We start from the raw sequence: 25,718 nt of genomic DNA on the forward strand, positions 1-25,718 counted from the left end.
CCAACCATACCATGAGCGAGGATGGAAAATGACCTCGTTGGACACGCGGAATACGGTTGCTCGCTTCTTCACTACTGTGTGTGTACACCTTATCATTTTGTTTGTTGTAGCTCTCTTCTACGGTAAAAATTTTTTCATCCGAAAAAAGAATTTCCCGATATTTTTTTCCCGCGTACCGCTTCAACAAAGCGCGGCATCTCTTCAGTCTCAGGTCCATTAGACGAGCATTCAAACGATGTCCTGTTTTTCTTCGATATGCCCGAAGCCCTAAGTCTTCATTTAACACCCTTTTCACCGTGATTCTGCTTAACCCCATCTGAAGGGCCAACAGTTTCTGCTTACGTTTGGGATTTCTTTGAATTCACGCCTTCACAGCTTTTATCACTGCTGGAGTCCTAACAGACCGAGGGCGACCACTTCTTGACCTGTCATCTACACTAGAGTCTTCATTGTATCGTTTGATGGTACGATAAACGAATCTTTTGGTTATATTCAAATTTTTAAAAAACAATTCGAAATTCGAATTCAATAAACTTTTTTGTGGCCAGCATTCTAAAAGAAAAGTTTTTACTGTGTGACAATACTTATGACCTGACTAGTTATATAAAAATGAATTGCCGTTCGTTAGTCTCGCTAAAACTCGAGAACGGCTGGACCGATTTGGCTAATTTTGGTCTTGAATTATTTGTGAAAATCCAGAGAAGGTTTAAAAGGTATATAAATATGAAAATGCTCGGAATAAAATAAAAATAACAATTTCGTTTTTCCTTTGAAGTGTCCCCCGTCGGACGGATTCCTTTTGTTTGTTATAAGTTTATTTTATACAAACGTTTAAGTATTTTATTTATCGATTGAGGCACTACGAAGTCTGCTGGGTCGGCTAGTACAATATATAAAAAGAATCACTCTCTGAGCATTAGCAATGGCTTAAATATCTCAGAGATTGGCGTGTACAAACGCTAAAGTAAATAGTAATATAATATGTCTGTGGATTAGTGTGGATACTCTGTTTGCGATCGTACTATTAAAAACAATTCAGAAAGTACAAGTTTTAGTCGATACGTGTCAATCAAAACGCGAAATTATAGCATAAAGTTTCCTCAATGGTACAATACGCGTTGCACAATCACCAGGCACGTTGGAGTGATGAAATCAAAATCATCCTTTCATTCATGAGCTCGAACCGATAGCTGCAACTATGAATAAAGTCGTGGGCTTAATTGTTTTGCACAATCTGTAAGTCACTAATACGTCTGCCACGCCAAATACTTTAATTACGAATTTAACATAATCGTGATTAGTCTGAAGTGGATTCTCAGATCTAATTCCGTTCAAGGTTCGAGACAAGGTGGACCAGACTCGAGTTGGACATTATTAAAGCAAGTAGACAAGCTTTATACTAACTGAACACATAGAGGGCTTAACATGAGTGTTAACGAATCAACGTCGCGTCATACATTGATGGCTGTGATTGGCCAACGATGACGTCATATCGCGCGAACCAATCACAAAACAGGAAACGCAATAGTGGCACCAAATGTCAAAATTTAAAAATTTATAACACGAAGAAAAAAGATGGACGCGCATTTCAATTTCGTATTTGTAAAATAATTAAAAACAATATAATGAGTATTTGAAGAAGTAAACGCATTTATTCCTTTTCTTGGTCACCTCAAGATACATCTAAGAAATAGACGCAACATTTCTATTGGACCTTCAGCACTGGATCATCAATTAAGTTGAACCAGACGCTTACTTGAGAGACGCATCGGCCATTGAAAAGGAAAATTCGGAAAATCTCACCAGCTTCGCAAGATTACAGTGCTTTGGCAAGGCGTGCTAACCAAAATATGCTAAACCTTTCCCCTTCGCGTATTTAGTACTGTGCTTTTTTCAAACCTTTTTTGCTTTGCATTTTTGTGAACGTACCTACTTTCGCTAATACTGAGCAGCTGTTTAGTTTTATTATTTAAAAACTGTAGGTACACTACCATTTACTTGTTTCCACAATAGCTACATCAGATCATAAGTTTGAATTAATGATGAAAGATCTTACAAGAAAACGCGCATCTATTAAATGTCGTTTGACTAACTTTGGAAAATACGTGAATTCATTTGAAGGTGTAGAATTAACTGTTCATCAACGTACCGAGCTAAAACTGCGGTTGGCAGGATCGCAAAGTTTAATGAATAATTTTAACCTCGTTCAGACTCAAATAGAAGACATTAGTGTAGAAATCGACATAGAAAAACAATTAGAATCGCGTGAAGATTTGGAGCAAAAATATTATAATATTCTTGCCCTTGCTGAATGTCTGACCACCGCTGATGAAAAGTCAAAAGGTATGATGTCTGAACCACCGATTACAAGTTCCAAAAGCATTAAATTACCCACTATATCTGTCCCCACCTTTGACGGCTTATATGAGCACTGGTTAGAGTTCCGCGATACATTTTTGTCATTGATACATAAAATAGTGAAACAATTACAGAAATTCAAAAATTTCATTATTTAAAATCGTCTTTGTCTGGTAACGCTAAATCGGTCATAGATTCCATAGAATTCTCCGCTAATAATTATAAAGTTGCTTGGGAACTACTGTTATATCGATTTGATAATACGAAGTACTTAGTACATAACCATGTCAAATCCATGTTTATCATGCAATCGTTGACCAAAGAATCACCAGTGCAATTTTCTTTTCGGTAGGCAGCGGCTTGGCTCTGCTCCTGGCATTGCTGAAGTCCATGGGCGACGGTAACCACTCACCATCAGGTGGGCCGTATGCTCGTCTGCCTACAAGGGCAATAAAAAAAAAAAAAAACGCATATAATTAATAATATTTTAAAAAACCTCCGCGCTTTAAAGCTTTTAGGGGAACCTACAGAATATTGGGATACGTTAATCGTTTACATCATTGTCACAAAGTTAGATTCCATTACCGAACGGGAATAGGAACAGCACAAGTGTAGTTTAATTACATCAACCAATAACACCAAAACTGTAGTTCAACTAAATGACTTACTTCAGTTTCTCAGGAATAGGGCGGATATTTTGGAAACACTTATAGTATCACATAGTAAAGCAGGCGTATATAGCGCGACAGACAATAATAAAAAGCAATTCAGTAACCAGTTAACATCTAAATTTCATTGCAATATAGTTTCAAATAAACTAAATAATAATAAATCACAAGGAAAGAATGCACGTAATTACAGACCCTGTATAATGTGTAATGATTTACATCCGCTATATTCATGTCAAAAGTTTTTGGACCTTAGTGTACAAAATAGATTAAAATTTATCCAAACTAAACAGTTGTGCCCTAATTGCATGCGTCCAGGACATACTGTTGACACCTGTGTGTTCGGGCCATGTCGAAAATGTGATAAAAAACATAATTCATTAATTTGCGATGTAATTAAAAATTATGATCATAGTTTCCCTAAAGTTACGTTGCCATTTTGTGAACAATCAGCTGTCCCGTCTAATACGAAAGATAACTCGAACGCACACTCTTTTCAGGCGCAATCTACTGACACAATTGATAACATGCATCCAGCGCAACCAGTTTTGCTGTCCACAGCTATTGTAGAAATACGTAGCCAGTCGGGTGTTTACCATCAAGCGCGCGCTCTACTCGATAGTGGCAGCGAACGTTCATTCATCACACAAACACTTTGTGACAAATTAAATCCACAAATATTACAGTCCACTCAAAGAATTAACGGCGTAGGGAATTCAATATTACAGTGTTCGCATACTGTAATATTGAGATCCAATCACGCACTAGTAGTTATGCTGCACGCATTCAGTGTTTAATTCTACCACAAATAACATCAAACTTACCTATGAAGACATATAACGCTAATTTGTTTACCATACCGGATAACATTGTACTAGCAGATCCGACGTTTTATGATAGTCAGCAGATTGATTTATTAATAGGCGCGGATTTGTTTTGGGAATTAGTTAGAGAAGGTAAAATACGACTTAAAAATGGCCCCTTTCTCCAAAATACGCATATTGGTTGGATAATCTCGGGCTCATTTCAATCTATTACACGCAAACAAAGACATGTTAGCTGTAACTTTACGCAAACCGTTGACAATGACACATGCTCATTAGATCAATTATTACGCAGTTTTTGGGAAATCGAAGAATTACCAATTAATTTTCCTAAGTTAAGCTACGAGGAGCGCGCCTGTGAGGAGCACTTTATTAAAACAACCTCACGGACGGCCGACGGGCGGTTTAAGGTTCGATTACCGTTCAAGCACTCTCCGAAGTTACTAGGTGACACGCGCACACAAGCTGAACGTCGTTTTTATGCCTTAGAAAAACGGTTACAACGCAATCCTACTTACAAACAAATGTATATCGACTTTATACACGAATACATTAACTTAGGCCACATGAGTCTTGTACATAGTTATTAAACACCACATTATTTTTTACCTCATCACGGTGTGTTTAAAACAATTAGCGCAAGAGTGTGAGGTTCCGTACGTGAAAGAAACCTAATGATAATTTTTACGTGGACAACTTAATTTGTACTCAAAATAGTATTTCAAGATTAAATCAAATTTGCGAAGCCACTGATAAGGTTTTAAAATTGGCTAGTTTAATTTTACGTAAATGGATTTTTAACTTTGACTGCGCTGATAATGACGATGCGCAAAATGTTACAAAAAAAACTCGGCCTAGCAGGAGATAACGTTCAAAACAAAACTTTAGGTATTGGATGGAATAATAAGTTAGATGAATTAATGTTTTACACGCAAATTAAGTATGATGCCAACAACATTATTACGAAACGCATTATTTTATGGGCGCATCACAAATTTATGACCCCTTAGGTTTAATTAGTCCAGTTATTACTTTCGCTAAGATATTATTACAAAAATGTTGGCTGTTGAAACTTAATTGGAATGAACCGATTCCTTGTGACGTCGCGCAAGCATGGGATCGATTTGTTTCTTGCCTATCATTGTTAAATAACATACACATACAGCTATGCTATGCGTATTGAACCCATATGTATAGAACTATATAATTTTACAGTTTTATTGTTTGAATACGAACACACTCGAATGATGCACGCTGCGCCGCAACTTCTTTTGTATACGTTACGAGAGTCATGGTGGCCTATTGGAGGACGTAATCTTGCCAAGAAGGTGGTACATAGTTGTATGAAGTGTGCCCGATTGCGCGCAGTATCTGTTAATCCCATAATGGGGAATCTGCCTCGAGAACGGCTGCAGCCAGGTTTTCCCTTCTTACGCTGTGGAGTGGATTATGCAGAACCAGTGTTCACTTTAAATCGTAGGGGTAGGGGAGCAAGATTACAAAAATCGTATATATGTTTATTTGTATGTTTTCGCTTCACGCGCCGTACATCTCGAGCTTGTAACCGACCTTTCATCAGATGCTTATTTGTTGGCACTGAAGAGGTTCATTTCACGTCGAGGAAACCTATTGAAATATACTCCGATAACGGGCGCAACTTTGTAGGCGCAATGAATGAATTCGCAAAGTTTTTAAATTGTTGTTCAGATGACATTAAGGTATACGCGATTTCTCAAAATATAAATTTTAGATTGATACCGTGTTATGCTAGTCATTTTGGGGGCTTGTGGGAGGCTGGTGTTAAAAGCTGTAAGTATCATTTGCGGCGTGTGGTTGGCAACGCACATCTTACATTTGAAGAAATGAGCACAGTACTATCGCAGGTTGAAGCTGTCCTCAACTCCCGACCTTTAAACCCTATGTCCTTAGATCCACAGGATTTTCTTCCACTTACCGCAGCTCATTTTTTGGTTGGCCGTCCGCTAACTGCACCTGTACCTGATGACCTTCACGATGTTCCGGCTAGTCGACTTATACCAGAGAGTTGAACAGATCCGCCAGCACTTCTGGAGCCGCTGGGCTAAAGAATACGTGTCAGAGATGCAAACCAGGAGCAAATGGTACCAAAATAAGGGTGAGCTCAAGGTAAACATGTTGGATCTTATAAAAGATGACAACTTACCGCCATTGAAATGGAGCTTGGGACGAATTATCAAAACATATCCAGGCAAAGACAGCTTGTCACGTGTGGCTGATATTCGCAAAGCGGATGGGATTGTGAGACGGGCATTCTCCAAAATCTGTCCGCTTCCCTTACATGAAGAATGATTACGCACGATAGCAGATGCTGGGTTCCTGAATGATCACCGCCAATTGTTGGAACCTGGTGCTTCCAAGGCCGGGAGCATGTTAACGAATCAACGTCGCGTCATACATTGATGGCTGTGATTGGCCAACGATGACGTCATATCGCACGAACCAATCACAAAACAGGAAACGCAATAGTGGCACCAATTGTCAAAATTTAAAAATTTATAACACGAAGAAAAAAGATGGACGCGCATTTCAATTTCGTATTTGTAAAATAATTAAAAACAATATAATGAGTATTTGAAGAAGTAAACGCATTTATTCATTTTCTTGGCCACCTCAAGATACATCTAAGAAATAGACGCAACAATGAGTGATGCTGCTAACCTTGAGACATTAGGTAAACCTTTCACATTTAAGTACTGAGTATCCTTAGGATTACTTGATCACTTCACATTTTTTATTGCTTAGATGGGTGGACGAGCTCGCACCCCACCTGGCGTTAAGTGGTTACTGGAGCCCGTAGATATCTACAACGTAACTGCCGCCACCCACCTTGATATATAAAGTTCTAAGATCTCAGTATAGTTACAATGGCTGTCCCACCCTTCAAGCCGAAACGCATTACTGCTTCGCGGCAGAAATAAGCGGGGTGGTGGTACTTACCCGTGCGGACTCACAAGAGGTCCTACCACTAGTAATTTACAGGACGTCCGCCTTTATACTCAACATTACAGCGAGGGAGAGTAGTAGAGGTTGTCTATACTAATATTATAAAGAGGAAAGATTTGTTTGTTTGTTTGTTTCGAATAGGCTCCGAAACTACTGGACCGATTTGAAAAATTCTTTTGCCATTAGAAGCCGACATTGTCCCTGATGAACACTTTTTTTTATTTATTTTTTTATTTAATTTTTTTGGTTTCATGTGTGTTTTAATGTTTCCGAAGCGAAGTGAGAGCGGGTCGCTAGTTACTTATATATAAAAATGAAACCCGTTTTCCGTTGTCACGACATAACATGAAAACGGCTTGACCGATTTGGCTAATTTTGGTCTTGAATTATTTGTTGAAGTCCAGAGAAGGTTTAAAAGGTTAGATAAATATAAAAATATTCGGAATTAAATAAAAATAACAATTTTGTTTTTCCTTTGATGTGTCCCCCGTCGGACGGATTCCTTTTGTTTGTTTTAAGTTTATCTTAAACAAAAGTTTAGGTCTTTTATTTATCGATTGAGGCACTACGAAGTCTGCTGGGTCAGCTAGTTACTTATAAAAAGAAGAAGAAATAAAATGAGTTCGACGGCTGGATCGCATGCCTGTATATCTTGATGAATAGCTGTGTTAAAATGTTCAAACCTAAAAAAAATCTCATTAGCTGACGTTGCCGAAATTCTTAAATAGCGGTACCTACTATATAAAACCAGACGTACCATCAATAACAGCCCAGAAAAGCTCTGGCTGTAATTTGTATCACACTCTTCAGACAGTGTTTAGAATAACACAGATATGGTTTTCCCAGTACATCAAAACCAATCATGAATTCAAAGAAATGCGAGTACAATTCAATGCTCCGACAACAAAACACGCGAGAAATTGCCCGGAGGTCTGTCTGGTTCACGATAGTGTTACCGATTTCGATTCGTATGATAGTTTTTTTTCTGGCAATCATCATTATATATAGGTATATATATTACGAATTTAACTTGCAAAGATTCAGTTGATATTCACTCACTTTACAAACTTCTGAACGAATTGTTGTTCTTAGGGTTGATTACATACCCGATCCTGTAGACCGAATGGTAAACAATCGGTCCTATTTTTCGTTTAAAAAGTTTTCTGTAGCTTATCCACTAAGTCTGAACGATTTAATTCTCATTTCCATGTCACATGGGCAATAAGCAATCAAATCTATGACTCAAACTGCAAATCTCACAAATAACCTATTTCGAAACACAATTAGATGACATAATATAACGACAGTCTTCATTCAAATTTGTACAAACGCGACATTTCGTCTTCTCGCATTAAAACTGTACTAGAGGTCCCGCAGAGCAGGGGGTCGGGACCGGGGTCGTATCCGTGACCTGGCCCCCTAAGAGCTAGGGGTCCCACCCGTTTTGTGCGGGGAGAGACCCAGACGTGGGGTGCTGTGCTTTGCACGCTCACCCGCAGTAGGAAGCCGGGTGATGGTAGACCGCGTTCCCCCGACCGCTCTGGGGGAAGGTGAAAGCGGGCTCTCGGCCCACTGAACGAGGGAACCGGTGGTCGTGTCGCTGGCGGCCGCCGGTCCGGTGTCCGGGGGACGGTGGGATGGATGTAATGTGCTCTGCGTCAACCCTGTCCCGCCGTCTCAATAGCCCCGACTGGGCTCCGGCCCGGTCCGAGGTAGGGCGCCGGTTGTGAGCGACAGGAGTTTTTAGTGAGGTTCAACTCCCACATACCTGCCGCGCGGGTGGGGATCCGGCGATTTTCTCCTGTGGAAAAAAAAAAAAAAAAGAGGTCCCGCAGTAGTCGAAATTCGACTATAATTAATTGGAATTGTAAGTTTGTGCACTATTATGATTGTATTTTATACTTCTATAATCACAAATTTCACCAAGGCTACACTATAAAAAATATTAATAAAGACAAACAATATTTAATCTATTCTCTATTTGACCACAGACGTCAAGAACAAAAGTTTGACAATAAATAGTATGCATGCGTGTTGCGTCAAATACATGGTATGTAGTGTGTGTAATGTTTTCTTTATTGATTTAATGTATGTTTTATGCATTATTTAAAAAAATATTAGCATTGTGCACTTCTTCTCCATATTCTCTATAAGTGTGGAAAATTTCATACTCCTCCGTCCGCGCAATTTTCGTAAAAAGGGATACAAAGTTTTTGCTTCTCGTATTGATATATAGAAGATAACTTTTAAAATGATAAACTTAGATATTTAAATTTAGACGTCAAGAACAAAAGTTTTACAATAAATAGTATGCATGCGTGTTGCGTCAAATACATGGTATGTAGTGTGTGTAATGTTTTCTTTATTGATTTAATGTATCTTTTATGCATTATTTAAAAAAATATTAGCATTATGCACTTCTTCTCCATATTCTCTATAAGTGTGGAAAATTTCATACTCCTCCGTCCGCGCAATTTTAGTAAAAAGGGATATTAAGTTTTTGCTTCACGTATTATATAGATAATCTCGAAACTTACTAATTTTACAGGAGAGTGTTTTAAAGGTTTAACATGTGATATTTTTAATATTAATCATCTTTGCAACATTTATTTTTTATTTTTTACCAGTCACATTATCTATCTTTGAAAGTAAGATAAAATTATGTATTAATTTTGTTAATTGTAGTAAAAAAAGGGGTAAATTTAATAAAAAAATTAAAACTAAACTACGCTCTTTGACAGTATTTATGAAAAAAATACTGGTGGTAAAAAATTATACCGCATATTAACTCAATTTCGAATATTTTTAGAAATTGTACACCTTTAATGCGAAAAGACAATTTATCAACGTGGAGTCGATACAAAATCTCTCTACGAATGCGGTCCGCTTGCATCGTGGCATTGTGGCCTATAATGGCCCACATGTGCATCACCCTCAACGCTTCCTGTATAACCGCATAACAACGCGGCGACAAATACACTGGTTCATATTACACGTATTTCAATTCAACCTAGTCACCTAGATTAGGTACGCTCAGTAATCTCAGAACTAGATATATATACATAATAAATCAATTTACGTTGATATTGTGAAAATAAAGTTCTGACTTTAATAATTACTAGTGGCCCCGCAGTAGTCGAAATTCGACTATAATTAATTGAAATTATTGTCAAACACTATTGTAATTGGATAATATAATCACAGTATTCACCAAAACTGCACTATAGATCAATAATATTAAATACAAACAATATTAATGAATTTTCAATTATACCACAGACTTTAAACAATATTTTTATGTATGTGTTGTGTCAAATACATGGTAGTGTGTGTAATGTTTTCTTTATTGATTTAAAGTGTCTTTTACGCATTATTTAAAAAAAAAATTAGCATTGTGCACTCCTTCTCTATATTCTCTATAAGTGTGAGAAATTTCATACTCCTCCGTTCGCGCAATTTTCGTAAAAAGGGGAAAAAAAATTTTGCTTCACGTATTAATATATAGATTTATGCAATTTTTGCCATTGGAAGTTTTCGTCAAACAAAAGCGAAACTAGTTATAACTAGTTTAAAGTAACGCAAATGCAAAAATCAAAGGACCACATTCGAGAAAATTCGAATCACTAGCTCGATACCAACACTAGCCCGCGTGCTCGACATAAAAATCGTCTTGTTCAACAAACAAACAATAACTCAATGATATAACAAGAAACTGCAAAGCCTACGTCGATGACTCAACGTGAAACAACAGCCTACCTGAGCTTTTGAAGTTGCACGAAGCTAGACTGCGGTAACACGACCAAATCGTGAACGCTATTCATTCATGCCTTCGCAGCGTCACCAACAAAAGCGCGTACCGCGATCCTATGCGAAGGAATTCTTCATACAGTTCGATGCACTCTACAGACTGTTATTGTTATATGCTTTTGTATGAGATGTGAGAATTATTTTCTCGCTAGCGTATTTTTTTATTTTATTGCTTTGATGGGTGGACGAGCTCACAGCCCATCTGGTGTTAAGTGGTTACTGGAGCCCATAGACATCTACAACGTAAATGCGTCACCCACCTTGAGATATAAGTTATAAGGTTTAAGCATATTTACAACGCTTGCCCCACCTTTAAAACCGAAACGCATTACTGCTTCACGGCAGACATAGGCAGGGCGGTGGTACCTACCCGCGCGGACTCACAATAGGTCCTACCACCAGTAAAATTTGACTTCCAATACGCATGAGACGGTCACCAGAGACCCTATTGGTACACCCGCAAAATTATAATTTGCGTAATTACTGGTGGTAGGACCTCTTGTGAGTCCGCACAGGTAGGTACCACCACCCTGTCTATTTCTGCCGTAAAGCAGTAATGCGTTTCGGTTTTAAAAGTGGGGCAAGCGTTGTAAATATACTTAGACCTTATAACTTATATCTCAAGGTGAGTGACGCATTTGCAAGGTAGATGTCTATAGGCTCCAGTTACCATTTAACACCAGGTGGGCTGTGAGCTCATCCACCGAGCTAAATAATAAAAAAAAAATAAAAAAAAACTAAGAGAAATTGTCAAATTATTGTCGCGACTCGCTGTAAAATAGGTAAAAAAAATAGGAACATTCACTGCATGGAGCTATTTTATTGGCTGTTCTACACCTCAAGTCGATACTTACGATTATTTTGCAGTAAAAATGCTCATTTAACGATGATATTACTTATTTATTTATTACACTTCATGGATGGACTCTGGTAGTCAACCAAAGTCAGTTCAATACCAGTAAATAATGGTAGGTGCATTAACAAATTAAACACACAAACTCAGATAATTACAAAAAAATAAATGAATTAAGATAGGGTTGGTAGTAGAAACCAAAAAAAATATATTATGTATTATATTTTAGTGGGCATGTAGTATTAATTAATCCAGCCGTATTCACTGATTTATGATGCTATTTAATAGACGATACATTGAAAGATTTTTTTTTTAAATAAATCCAAAAAATACTCAAGTCTCGCAACGATAAGATACCTAAATTAAATATCCGATTTTATTTCATCAAAGTTAACCAACTAAGAAACTGAGCGTGTTAAATTAACAGGTGGTTTATAAACAAGAAAGGAACACGAACAGGAAAAGGAAAGGAAGCAGGGGTGCTCACAACTCGGCCGGTTAACAGGTGTCGCGGTGGTCGAGCGCCCGCCACCGACAATGCCGACCCATTCGCGCGCGCACCTCCGCCGAAGCCGCTTGACCGAATCAATCCAGGTCCCGTTGCATTAAAAAAAAAAGTGCCAGTGAGACTGTACTTATAGTGCCAGTGTTTGTTCTGTGACAGTTCTATGACAGGTACATATATATGTTCATTTTATTTCATTTAATTACATGTGATTACTACACGCTTCATCTGACGCGCGTGCCGTTTCAAAGTATTGAAAAGACTTCAACGAACACGCAGACTTTGAAATACACGTTGTGTCTGTGTGGTTTTACGTAATTTTATTTTAATTACTAATTGAAGTATTCAAATATTCTTAGTATACATTACGGGTTTTAATTAAGATTTCTTTATAATTGTAATTTTTTACGTACATTAAATCGTTTAGGATTATTGATTTCGTCACCGACTGTTATTCAATGGCGAACACAAATATAATTCTTTTTACGATTTCCAAGTTTTACCTGAAGTTATATTTAGGTTATGTGGCGTCCCTTGTTCTTTTTTTTTCATTTTAAAATTATGGCCGTATAATTGTGTGTTTACACATCCGTTTTTATACGTTAAGGATTAAAAATAAAGTTCGCCTTGCATTATTCAAATGTATACAGCTTATTCTCTTGAATCTTGATACTTTAAATGCTAAGGACGTTGGTTCAGAAGTCAGCATCGACAATAATTAATGACGGCTCAAGTTATTCTTGTTCAATAAATGTAATCTCAAAGGTTGCTTAAGAAGATTTTTCATTGTGTATGAAACTTAAAATGAAATAATTTTAAAAACCATTTGACACGCTTTGTTTTCATTCATCGTTGCAATTCAACCATTGTGATTCTCTCGATGAGAATAGGAGGTTGAAAGTGAATTTGCATGAGGCTATCAAATTTAAGATTATTCAAGAAGGTCACTTCTAATGTCCCTATTATTTAATGATTGAAATAGTTTTAGGTTATGCAACAACTTGTAACGGTTAGTGAGATTGAAACCAACAATGCAAACTACATTCATCGTAAATATAAATATATAATATACAAAACCAACGCTTATTTCTCAAATTAATCTGTTTCAACAAATTGGTATTTTTGTTGTTCTGCTAAATCTCGCAACAAAAATTAAATGTCGTTTCGATTTATTGACAAATGGACAAAAACTATATGAATAACATACTTTTTGTGCGTCATTCGATTGATTTATACAATTTAAATTTTCAATTAAATCTGCATCTTTATCGTAGTGAATTTATCAGACATCTGCTGAATACCAATCTTAAGTTTCGATTTTGTAGGTTAAGGATACCCTGCAATTCAAATTTCGACCTCAAATCACAACGTCGATACGGTTCATGGACTTATATAATAAATTCTTAGCACTGTTATGACAATGTAGAATATCTCAAAATTTTCATACCTAAACTTTTAACTAACTCAGTTTCGAAATGACTAAAAAAATAGCTCTATCTGCTTAGTGTGAGTTTTTTAACTTCTCGATCGCGTAAAAGTTAACTCAAATTTGTATGGAGTTGGAACAGCGCCCCTAGCGGCAAACTAAGAGAAGCTGTTCCGACTTCATACAAATTTGAGTTAACTTTTACGCGATCGAGAACGTTAAAAAACTCGTACTAAGCGCACTGATTTCAAGGATCTTAATACCTTTCGTGTTACGAACTCGACGTGGCGCGCGGTACCCACTCGCGTGAGTGCTAGCTATAGGGGACCTGTTACCAATCTATTTGACACTGTCATAATCAATAAATCGCACGAATAACGAAGCGTTTTTGAAACTGTTCAAAAATTGACCACTTACGACATCTTCATAAATTTTTTTATCGCATCTTGCATAAAATTATGTTAATGTTATTTTTCATTAACTTTTTTTTTAAATTTTATAATAATTTTTTCAAGAAAGGTTCTAAATCAACAGTGGCCGTACTTAATAGATTTTCATAACTTTTCAGAACAAGTTTTAGTCGTTGAATTGTTTAAATAGTATTTAATATTGTTACCAAACAACTTCTTTGCTGATTCCTTACTTTACGTATCAACGCTTACACCGATTGTGTAAATACACACAGTTTTAATTTCATTTACACAATCAACTCTTTATCACGGGAAAATGCAATGTATCTGATTTTTTTTTAATTACAGATTTAACGCAGATGAAAACTGGGCACTATTTATTATTTAGTGTTTATTATATGAAAAGCCAATAATAATGTACCATACTATTACATAACATAGTATTCAAAAATATAGGATAAATATACCATTAAATTTTAAATAAACAAGTTTGGTCACGGAACTCTTAAACGCAACTTGTAAGAAGCAAACTTATCGAATCCATACTCGTTACATCAGTATTAACGAGTACGAACTAGTACAAACGTATTTTTTTAATTCTTTAGTAACGATTTATAAAAATAGTAAAAGCATAGCGGACAATAATTAATAAGAAAACTCTTTTAAAAAGACAATTACTCATGTCCTTTAAAAAATATGTAAACAGAAAATGGTTAAGTTTTGTCATCGTTGCCAGCGCTGAATTCTCCCCTATTTCGGCTCACGCAGAAGCTAGTCACCGTTGACGCTCTGGACATGTCCTTACGCATTCTTCCGATCCACTAACACTCTTTTTAGACGCCTGGCGATCTAGCTCTAGGACCAAGCTAATGGACCTTGTTAACCGTACTCGTCGAACTCAGCAAAGAGTTCAACGAGGTCTTCGGAGACGCTCGGGCCGTTTTTTTTTTATTGCCCTTGTAGGGAGTAGGTAGAAGAGGGGGTAGAAGAGCATACGGCCCACCTGATGGTGAGTGGTTACCGTCGCCCATGGACTTCAGCAATGCCAGGGGCAGAGCCAAGCCGCTGCCTACAAATCAAAAATACAATTCTTAGCAAATCCCACCCCTCCTGGGTGAGCCCGTGCTCGTCCACCTGTCCTGGTATAACTGGAGGCCTCTACGCCAATAGAAATTCTTACTTCATAAAAAAAACAGTATTGATGAGCTATTGCCGAGCGCTGTCAATATTGTTTAACACTTATTATTAGCTGGATATGTATGTAACTGAATAGATGATAGTCATTTTCACCGGCTTCAAAACGCTATATTAACTGAAAAATAATTTCGCCCTAATGTACTGACCAACTTCGAATAGGCCGGTAAACCAAAAAAAAGGGTGCGTGTACTTACTTATGTACGCGCGTAAGAAGTTATAATTTATTTTTATTAAATTTATTTCTTTTTTTTCTAATTTAAATTTTAATCAATTTGAAAAAAAATCGATTAAACAACATCCTCAAACACACATATTGGACATCCCTTTTCTTGACATCGTATAAATTCGGTAATTCTCGGTACGGTTCGGAAAGTTCACCTGCGGCTATATTCAGACTCGCCAAGTTACGTCGGTCGTATGGTAATGAGCGGTTTAGTGGGCAACTTCATTCTGTTAATTTTGTGTCACGGTGCACGCGCATCGTAAAATTTCAGTCTCCTCAATTTTTCATAACGCGCCTAAAGAAGTATAACTCCAAAAGGAATAAGCCTGTGTTTTGTTTAATTTTTCTAAAATTATACGACTACTTAGGCGAACACTCGTTGAAATAAATACACAATTTTTAGTGCGACATCAAATACTCCGGCGTACTTTAATTTTGTACTAAGTAAACGTACTTCACGGTGGGTGACGAGGTTGAGCCCTGACATTGGTTATCAGCGACCATCAGCTACGTAAAATGGAGGTCTCTATTAAATTGCGTAGGGCGTGTAAAGTGTCCGCTGTGTTTCTCGCCGAATCTTCTCAGTGGGTCGGGTTTCCGATCCAGTGGTAGATGCTGCGAAACACTGCTCTTGCTAGGGCTAGTGTTAGCAATACTCCCGGTGAGCTCACCTGTGGCTCACCTACACGTCAAGGAGAAGCTGAAATAGCCTCTCAAAGCTATCAGCATAGGTAGGGAAAAAAGGACCGATATGAATGATTTTTTTTGTATGCGTTTGGCTGGCGCCCTGGATGGTTTAGATTCACAAATCAGCCCGGCAGTTGGCGCTGCACTCGGTATCTAGGTTATTTATCTATACTGCAGGTAAATGACAGGAACGATTTAAATGATTTTTGTGTAGCATTCATTCATTCATTTCATTCATTTATTGTATGCAGGACAACGTCTGTCAGGACCGCTAGTATACCTAATAACATTCAAACTACATTAAAATGTTAGAGTTCAAATTGATTTATTTTAACAAAAATCAAACGAAATAACCTTGAATTAATTTGAAAGAAAAAACCGAAACTGGATTTAATTCGAACCAGAGTTTGTCACATCTAGTTTTAGCGTTTTTATTATTGTGATTTACAAATAAATGTAATCGTGTTTTACAGGTTTTTTTTTATCGCTTAGATGGGTGGATGAGCTCAAAGCCCACCCGGTGTTAAGTGGTTACTGGAGCCCATAGATATCTACAACATAATGCGGCACCCACCTTGAGATATAAGTTCTAAGGTCTCATATAGTATAGTATAGTTACAACAGGTGCCCCGCCCTTTAAACCGAAACGCATTACTGCTTCACGGCAGAAATAGACGAAGTGGTGGTACCCAGCCGCGCGGACTCACAAGAGTCTCTCATCTCCTACCACCAGTTAAAAGGGTCAACAGTTTTTTTTTAAATTATTGTCCTTGCTTAGTATACGTATTATAATCGTGGAGCGATAGCTGGATAGTATCTCGCACCCGCCACCGTTTCATACACATTTCCTGGAACCAATGCATTTATCTACGACGCGTTTCCACAAATCATTTTTGTCACGTACTGACTCTAGAATGAACTCCCCTTACCGTTTCCCGAGTGCTTTAAAATGTCCCTTTTCTAACAATATTCGACGATGCTAAATAAAAACACAAAACAGTGGACTTATATACTCATACATTGTACAGTTTATGAATATTTTATTTGAAAAATCAATTAAGACTATTTTCCATAGTGCACCGCGACATACCTGCTGTATCTGTTTCAGAATTTCTGTAAACAAAACGGTTGTCTGGAAGATATCATTTTTAGCGATAAGTCCGCCTATTGTTCAAATAACAATCTATCTGTTCACTGTTTTTGAATGTTAACTATGATTTAGTGAGCAATAATCTCTCTTCTCGCGCTCTCTTCCTCTCTAAAACTATTTTCAAATCCATTCTAATTAATATAATTTTTATAAAAACCATAATGAACGCCCTGGAGCTAACATCGCATTCCTACATCGTGATCGCTAAGATGTTAACATTAACTATATAAATAATCAGATATTTGACGTTGGTTTATTTTTTTTAATAAAAGAACACTTATTGCGGCATAACTATAATAGTCAGACATATGTTGTCGTAATACTTTTTTTAAATAATAATGTGTTCTATAGAGTCGTGGTACATTATTTTATTCTATCATGAATAGTTTTCGCAGGGCACGCGATGTAAAGAATATTTTAGGTAATTTTTTACACATTGGGTTACATTATTGGAGTTTTAGTAAGGATCCCTTCCAAGCAGTGAAAGATTTTTTCAATTCGGTTCAGTAGTTTCGGAGCCTATTCAATACAAACAAACAAAGAAACAAACAAATCTTTGCTCTTTATAATATTAGTATAGAAGTATAGATGATTTGTTTAGCTGCTCAAATCTAGCCCAAGCAATTTTCTCAAACCCATATATATACATGCTACAAGTAAAGGTTTCGTGGGATTTATCTAAAAGACACACAGCTCTCCAGCCGAAAGAGTTGGTTTTGTCTTTATCTCAACATCTATTTACATCTGCTCGAATCCGGTATTTAAGATTAGTAACTTGTTATCTGTTGAGATAGTTTCGTGTCACGAACCGGTAGATACGTGTTATATCGCATACTGAGTTCATCTCCCTTTTTTTCTCATTACAATTGGAATACTACACATAAAAGAGTTCGTTTATGCCAGTATCTTTGGGGATGGTGTATCGTACCAGCAACCTCATCACCCCTGCCTCGTCAGGCAGGGAGTTCAAGCCCGGGCAGAGGGGATTGCCCCGAGGCCCGATCCGTGTCTCCGGAAGGGGACACGAAGACCCAACGACAGTATCTTTGGGTCCGCAGTATGCTCCCAACATCTGCAAACGGTCAAGTTTCATATACCCCGCGTGATACCTCGTAGGAGGTCAGGATACTATATCCCGAAAAAAAAAGCCAAGATTATAACAAATCCTTTGCCATGCAGTGAGGAAAAAAATTTAAATTGAAAATAAATTCAAAAGTACCTACGTAATACATACTCTACGGTTATTCAATAATAGCAGTTACGTTTGTTCTTAAATTGAACGTGTCTTATCATCATTTAACACTTGTTAGACGATAAACGCGCGAAGCAATCGACTAATATGATATCAATTTCAAAAGACGTTGTCACAATTTCGGAGAAACATAAGTAATTCTAATGGTTTTAAGCGAAGATCATTATTGTTGTTTCACAGATTAAATATGAGACTTAAATAAAAACCACAGGTTAAAATGTCACCTCTACAACCTTTTTTCATTGTTAAATTTATTTTTGTAAATTAAAAATCAAACTATTAAATATGTTCCATACGCTGGTAGGTGATAAAAATGAAACTCGATGTTATAAATTCATTATTAACGTGAATGTTATCTTTAAAATCAGGTTTGTAAAATTATTTGAGAATTTTAGTGTGTCGCGACCTTGCCGTATCTTGTAGTCTGACCGACCAGAATTAAATCGATACAAACTCATAAAAACAACTACAACCTGGCAAAATTTTCAAATTCTCTTTTTTCAGAAATAGTCTAAATATAGCAAATACGAGTTAAGTCTTGTAGCCATTTTAGTAGATTATGGATTACTAAAATAAAATTTTACAATTAGACCAATCTAGTGGTAGGTGGTGGGACAGATTATCGCTTTAATAGTTCCATTGTTGATTAGTTTCCCGTCTGCGACCTTTATTTATCTCTTACATGACTTTAGAGAATCAATAATTATTGAAAATCATGAAAGGAGCCTTTGACTCAAGCTGAAATCTTCTGTAATGATACAGTTTTAGTTTTCTTCAAATAAAACTAGCCACATCTCATTACATTGACAGGCTGAATGCTTCAAACGCAATCGAATTTATGTATGTAAAAATGTATTTATGTATGTAAATTGCATAATTTAATTACAATAACACTAGTCAAAACCGGCCTGCTTGTTGGCTGATATTTGGTTTGTCTAGGCCACTCTAAAGATTTTGTATAAATTTCATCGTAATCGGCCGCTTTGGAGTCTATAGAAAACATAGACACATTGAGTTTATAAACATAAATATTCATTACATCACATTATATACTAATAAGCACAGAAGACAGGAAAACAAAATGTGTGTGTGTGTAACAATCCTTTTTTTACCTACTTATGCTGATAGCCTTGAGAAGCTATTTCAGCTTCGCCCTAACATTTAGGTGAGCTCACGGGGCTCAAACCGGAGTGTTGCTGACACTGGCCCTAGCAAGAGCAGTGCTTCGCCGAATCTACCACCGGATAGGAAACACGACCCACTGAGATCCGGCGAGAAACTCAGTGGGCTGTCTCTGTGGGTTAATTCGCTCGTCGAGCCCTTCGTCGCAAGCGACGGGTTCGACGGGAACGGTGACCGGTGCTTGTGGTACCTAAAAGCACCGTTAATGGATCGGGTAGATCTGTAATGACGTATTTCGGGCGACGTCGACGACCAACCCTAAACATTCTATCGCATTAAGCAAAACAACACGTTATACCTACTATACTTATATATATTTTAATAACCAAAAAAAATTAGCTTTAGTAATTACTCTATGATGTTGTTAACCCTTTGTTGGGTGTTGTTTAAGTGAACAGCTGATGCAAGTACAAGCTTTCTTCATTTAAGAAGTTTATGTAACATGTAATGGAGGTTATTTTAAATTTTGTACTTTAAGCGGTTACAAACATAATTTAAAAAAAAACTTGTTCACGCATCCATTGTGTAATTTTTATTAGTTCTTAACGTTTTTTTTTTCTCTCAAACACGTTCGAGCCGGATACGTTTTTACTCATCAATCGATATATATCATCGTTTATTATCAAAAGAATCGTGTGTTTTATACGAGTATCTGTAAGTTTTTGTCTATTAGCCTTTTTTGAGCCTACGAAATTGAACCTTGAGACAAGTTAGGTATATTTGAGATTCCAATAAGTGCCAGTGCCCAATGAAAACATAATAATACAATTTAACCTGCTTTCATTAATATTTGGATGTCGTTCTGTAATTTTTTTTATTAATCTTGATCTATATATGAACAATGAATATTGGTGCAAAATTAATGTGTAATAGATCATCTACAATGGCTACTAGAAACGTCATCGATTGGAGCGTAATAGATTTGTCTGGACGAGTACTATTCTTATTCTTTTCTTTCTATCTTTTATTCTTCTCTTTCTTATTATATTCTTACTTTTACATTTTATTTTGACTTTATTACATTATTAGCTGAAAGTAAGTATTGTACTTTTTGACGAAGCTTGTTGCTGATAGCTCTGTTTCTATAATCTGACGAAGCGTGTTGCGGATAATAATATTATGTTTAAAAAAAGTGCTATTTAATTATTGCGAAAAATAAAGAATATAAGCAAGAATAATTTTATTTTGATATGTGGACTGTGAGCTTGTCTGCCTTTTAATGCTATTAAATATATTACATAATTGAATTAATGAAACATATCATCTGAAGGCAAAACGTGAGTACTTCTTTTTTGCTACTTTAAAGGCGACTAAAAAGGCCTAGATTAGATTTCTAAGCTAACTCATTTTTATCACTTCACATAACCCTCACTATCCTCCTTCATTTTGTCGTTCTTGATCGATTTTAGATCGTTAACAGCTGAATATAAATCCAATCACAGTCGCACAGGGTTAGCTACGAAGGAGTGGTGCTGTATGCGTTTTTGTCGCTGCATTTCTGCGTTTTAATTTCGAACGAAAATCACAAGCGATAGCGGGAATTGAAGAATATTTATTTTGAACTATAAAAAAAGAAATCGCATTTGTGTTCCTCCGAGATTCGACACGTGCTAATGACATAACGATCGTAATAAGTAAGCTGTCAATAAAACTCGTATTGCGCTGTGCGTGTCGTTTGGCAGGTTGGTCGTTGTGTCAATAAATTCAACATATCTCGTGTTTGACCTATACTTATACGCTACTTTTATTATGATTACCTACCTACTCATTGAAAAATTCAAGCAGGTGTGGTTTTCAAATACCTAAATCTTTATTAATCGACCCAAAACAGATACCTGAATCTCGCTTGCGACATTTTCGAATTGACGTCAAGGTCACCAGTGTAAGAATTAAGACGAAGGGAAGATCTTACACCGAACGATTGAAATTGTTCGGAAGACTGACAGTCCGAATGCTGTTGTTCGGAACTTGTTTACATGCAGGCTTATCTTGAAAATGTCGTAGGCACGAGATTTAGGCATCTGTCAAATATCTTGTGCTCTATGACAGCGATCGAAAAACTTATTACCCAATGAGCCAAATATATAAATTAAAACAACTTTAAAAAATTGAGAGACAAATCTGTTTGTAAATGTAGTAAGCATTTATTATTACAAATCATAAAATAAATGCTATATTGTATACTGTTTCGATTAATATATATAATAATTGACATCAGTCATATTATTATACCTATGAGATGAGCGTACATACTATTAGCCGGCATTTTCGTCCACAGCCGGTTAATATTAGAGGCCGGGCAAGCCCGTAGGATATTTGTGCCAGAGCCACACTAAAGAGTTCAAAAAGCCGCACTTTGCCAAAGTCTGTTCTATGATGACTACCGCCACATTCTTGATCTTATTTTCATTGAAGTATAATTAGGTCATGCATATGCATATGCTGTTTATATTTTTCTTATTTCTTAATATTGATTGATTATTTTTTTGGTTTACAATAGACAAAATCGCTCGTGCTTATGCCGTAATCCCTATACAAATGCGGTTGCCGTCGGCCTTGTAACGACCGGTTCGTTCGCCGCTTACTTTCGCATTGCATCCACAACCAGCCAGACTCATTTCGGACTTCTAAATAACAACTACGCGTTGTTTCTAACTGTTATTTTCAGAAGACTATGAACGATAAAGCAGCAGAACAATTTTTTGGAACGTCTAACTTAGAGTATCAAAAAACAACTAATTATATTGCAAAAACAATTGGATTTTTCATAAATAAATAAAAGTAATCATAATTGCGGAGAACGGTCTTTCCCAGTGGCGATTTCGTCCAGACAACCTTGAGCTTTGTAAACTAAATCTAGTGTTCAAAAAAGATGAGGCAAGCGTTGAAATATATATCCATTTTTTTATTTATTTATGTATTTATGACACATACCATTGATTATTTAAAAAAATATATATATATATACGTCATCAACCACGAAAACTGTAGTTTTAGGTAGGAGCGTGGTTAATTTTTTTTTAAATGTGATTAAGAGCCTTAAAATTCTTGAATCATGCATAAGACACGTGAAAACCTCGTTTCTTAGTACCGCGAATGAATGCGGCCTGGCCTGCCTTCACTCGGGGTCGCCACTGGTCGTTACGATCACGTCCAACACGACACTATTCATATTGACCTTCACGTGAAATTGAAAATAGACCACCCGATCCGGCTTCAGAACGGAACATTAAAGATCGTTTGCTATATATGCGAGTCATCGACTTCATATATTTACAGTTTAATCTCGATCGAATTGTTCTTGACCACGATAACTGTATTTGAAACATTTATCGTGGCTTCGATGAGCCTTGAGTGCAGTTGTGGAATTTTTTTGGACATTACGCGAATTTTTTTCAGAGTGCTCTTAAAGCAATTAGCCCTTTTTTTGCTTAGATGAGTGGTCCGGTCAGATTAAGACGACTTTGGAATCCAGCATCAATGTCGCTATCCACTGCGCGGAGGACAGAAGTGAATAGAGGAACATAGTCCTAACAAAAGTGCTCAGTAAAGGTCACGACCGTCAGAACTGAGGAATACGACGCACGGAGGAGGAGGGTGGATATGGCTGTATTGAGTGGTTATCGGAGCCCATAGACGTCTACGACGTAAATGCCGCCAGCCACCTCGAAATATGATTTCTAAGTCTCAGTTTTAACAGTACAATGGCAGCCCCACCCTTCAAACCGAAACGCATAACTGCTGGTTAAAATGTGTGAAGCAGTAATGCGTTTCGGATTCGGTCAAATCGACGACACTTCCAGCATCAGATTCACTTTTATTCTATTTTTTTATATTACATATAAATTGACCTTTTGAAGATTACAAAACATTTATACATATTATTTCCAAACTTGATATTCAAAATTGTTTTTTTTTTATGTCGCCAATACTCGTCGTTAACGTCTAGGTAGAAAAAAGTAAAAAATCGGTTAACGAACACGATAACAGATGTTTTTTGAAAAAAATAAAATAAACCGACCAATTTTTATTTATTTATTTATTACAATCAACAAGTCAATAACTGGTAAAGAAAAAAAAAACAGATTATAAACAGAAGATAAAATGGTATTGAATGCTTTTGTCCTTACCTATTTACCTAATTACCTATATGTAGATTTAAACAATATTGAACTATTTTTCTGTATAACTAATCGTTATCCAAATTTTCCTATAGAAAGACAACACGGAAATAAGTAAGATATTGCTCCACACGAACTTTAGCGGTAGTGACGTCATAAGTTACTATTTGCATTCTTTTCTAATTTTATATCTACTTACGCCGTCATATTTAAAATCATTCTTATTTACTCATTAAAAAATACATGAACTTATATCAACATATACGGAGAGTATTTTCTTCAGATTTCGCGAATCGTACACATAATTAAAATTACTTTTACGATTTAATCACGATAAGTGAAAAATGTTTTAAATAGCGGAAATAATATATCTACAATAAAAACGCGAGATTAAGCCGTAAAAGTAGCTTCAATTATAATTTTACGATACAATCAAGAGCGGCAAGAGAGAAATATGTGCATTTCTACATAACAAATATCTTATACTGATTATCTATATATTAATACGTGAAGCAAAAACTTTGTATCCCTTTTTACGAAAAACGCGCGGACGGAGGAGTATGAAATTTTCCACACTTATAGGGAATATAGAGAAGGAGTGCACAATGCTAACATTTTTTTTAAATAATGCATAAAAGATACATTAAATCAATAAAGAAAACATTACACACACTACATACCATGTATTTGACGCACACACGCATGCATACTATTTATTGTCAAACTTTTGTTCTTGACGTCTGTTGTCAAATTGAGAATAGGATTAAATAATGTTTGTCTTTGTTAATATTTTTTATTGTGACGAAATTTGTAATTATAGAAGTATAAAATAGAATCATAATAGTGTACAAACTTACAATTCCAATTAATTATAGTCGAATTTCGACTACTGCGGGACCTCTAGTAATTGAAAATACATGTTTAGTTTATTATTTTTCATAACAAACATTTCGTTAATTTAATCTAATGTATTTCTTATGTAATAAGAAATAAAAATACGTTTACAACGGGCGTCTATACGGTCAATGTCAACCATTATAACGATCCTCATTGACAGGTTCCATGGAAAATTTACGAACATGTTTTGCATGTTTAATGAAATTTATTTTAATGCATGTTTACATTTACGTAATTTTAAACATCTGCATGTATATTATTACCGCTTGTTTATATATAATTATCACGGTCGATAATGTTCGAAGATTATCAGAATCTATTGTGATAATCTTCTAATTTATGTATTGTTAACACCGCAACATATCTGCTGTATCTTTTCCAGAATTTCTGTAAATTAAATGTGGTTGTCTGGAAGAGATCGCTTTTAGCGATAAGACCGCCTGTTGTACGAGTATAATTAATTATCTGCTTGTCGACTGCTTTTAATAATAATTGTGTTTTGGTGTGCAATAAAGTATTCTTTCTCTTCCAGTCTCTCTCACTCTCTCTCTCTCACCCTCTCTCTCTCTCACTCTCTCTCTCACCCTCTCTCTCTCTCTCACTCTCTCTCACACTGTTTGATTTGACGCTGTGCTCGGATGGGGAGAGGGTACATTCCGATTTTCCCACCATTTTTGCCTTTTCCACCATTTTTGCCACCGTAATACGTACGATGAGATTCAACAAAGAATTCGTGACACGCTCCATCTCATTCAGGATAAATTCTGAACCTTGATTAGTGTTTGCTAGGTTTTTTAGTTTCTGTAAACGAAGGTGCAGTCTTAACTTTTATTTATTTACTTCTGAAAATCCGTATTAAGAATGGACTCTGAAACTAAATAGCAATACGAAAATTGAGTAAATATTCCAGGTTATGTTGTATGATTTAGTGAAACATCAATTTGAGCCGCCTCCGGTGTCTCTGGTGACATTTTAGAACCAAAAAACAACAGAATTTTACTAAAAATACATTGTTAATCCTTGTAATTAAACAAAAATGTTTGCAGATATCATCTTTATTAAATTCTTAAACCATTAAATACGACTGTGATAAAATTTGTTAAAGTTGTTGTTGGCAATCTAATTTTAGACTTAATTCTGTTCTAGTACCATCAAGGTACGATAGCTTAAACATTT

At 36.2% G+C, this 25,718-nt stretch overlaps 1 protein-coding gene across 1 annotated transcript in view; it reads left to right on the forward strand.

Annotated features, from left to right (window-relative positions):
- Positions 1 to 12,025: 12,025 nt before the first annotated feature.
- Positions 12,026 to 25,718, forward strand: part of LOC114248566 (uncharacterized) — an 81,352-nt gene continuing 67,659 nt past the window's right edge. The window contains exon 1 of the mRNA XM_028181848.2: positions 12,026 to 12,167. The gene's annotated coding sequence lies outside the window, so the exon portion shown is untranslated. The remainder of the gene's footprint in view (positions 12,168 to 25,718) is intronic.

This window comes from Bombyx mandarina, chromosome 15, assembly GCF_030267445.1.
Source record: "Bombyx mandarina strain Sakado chromosome 15, ASM3026744v2".
Lineage (NCBI taxonomy): Eukaryota > Metazoa > Arthropoda > Insecta > Lepidoptera > Bombycidae > Bombyx > Bombyx mandarina.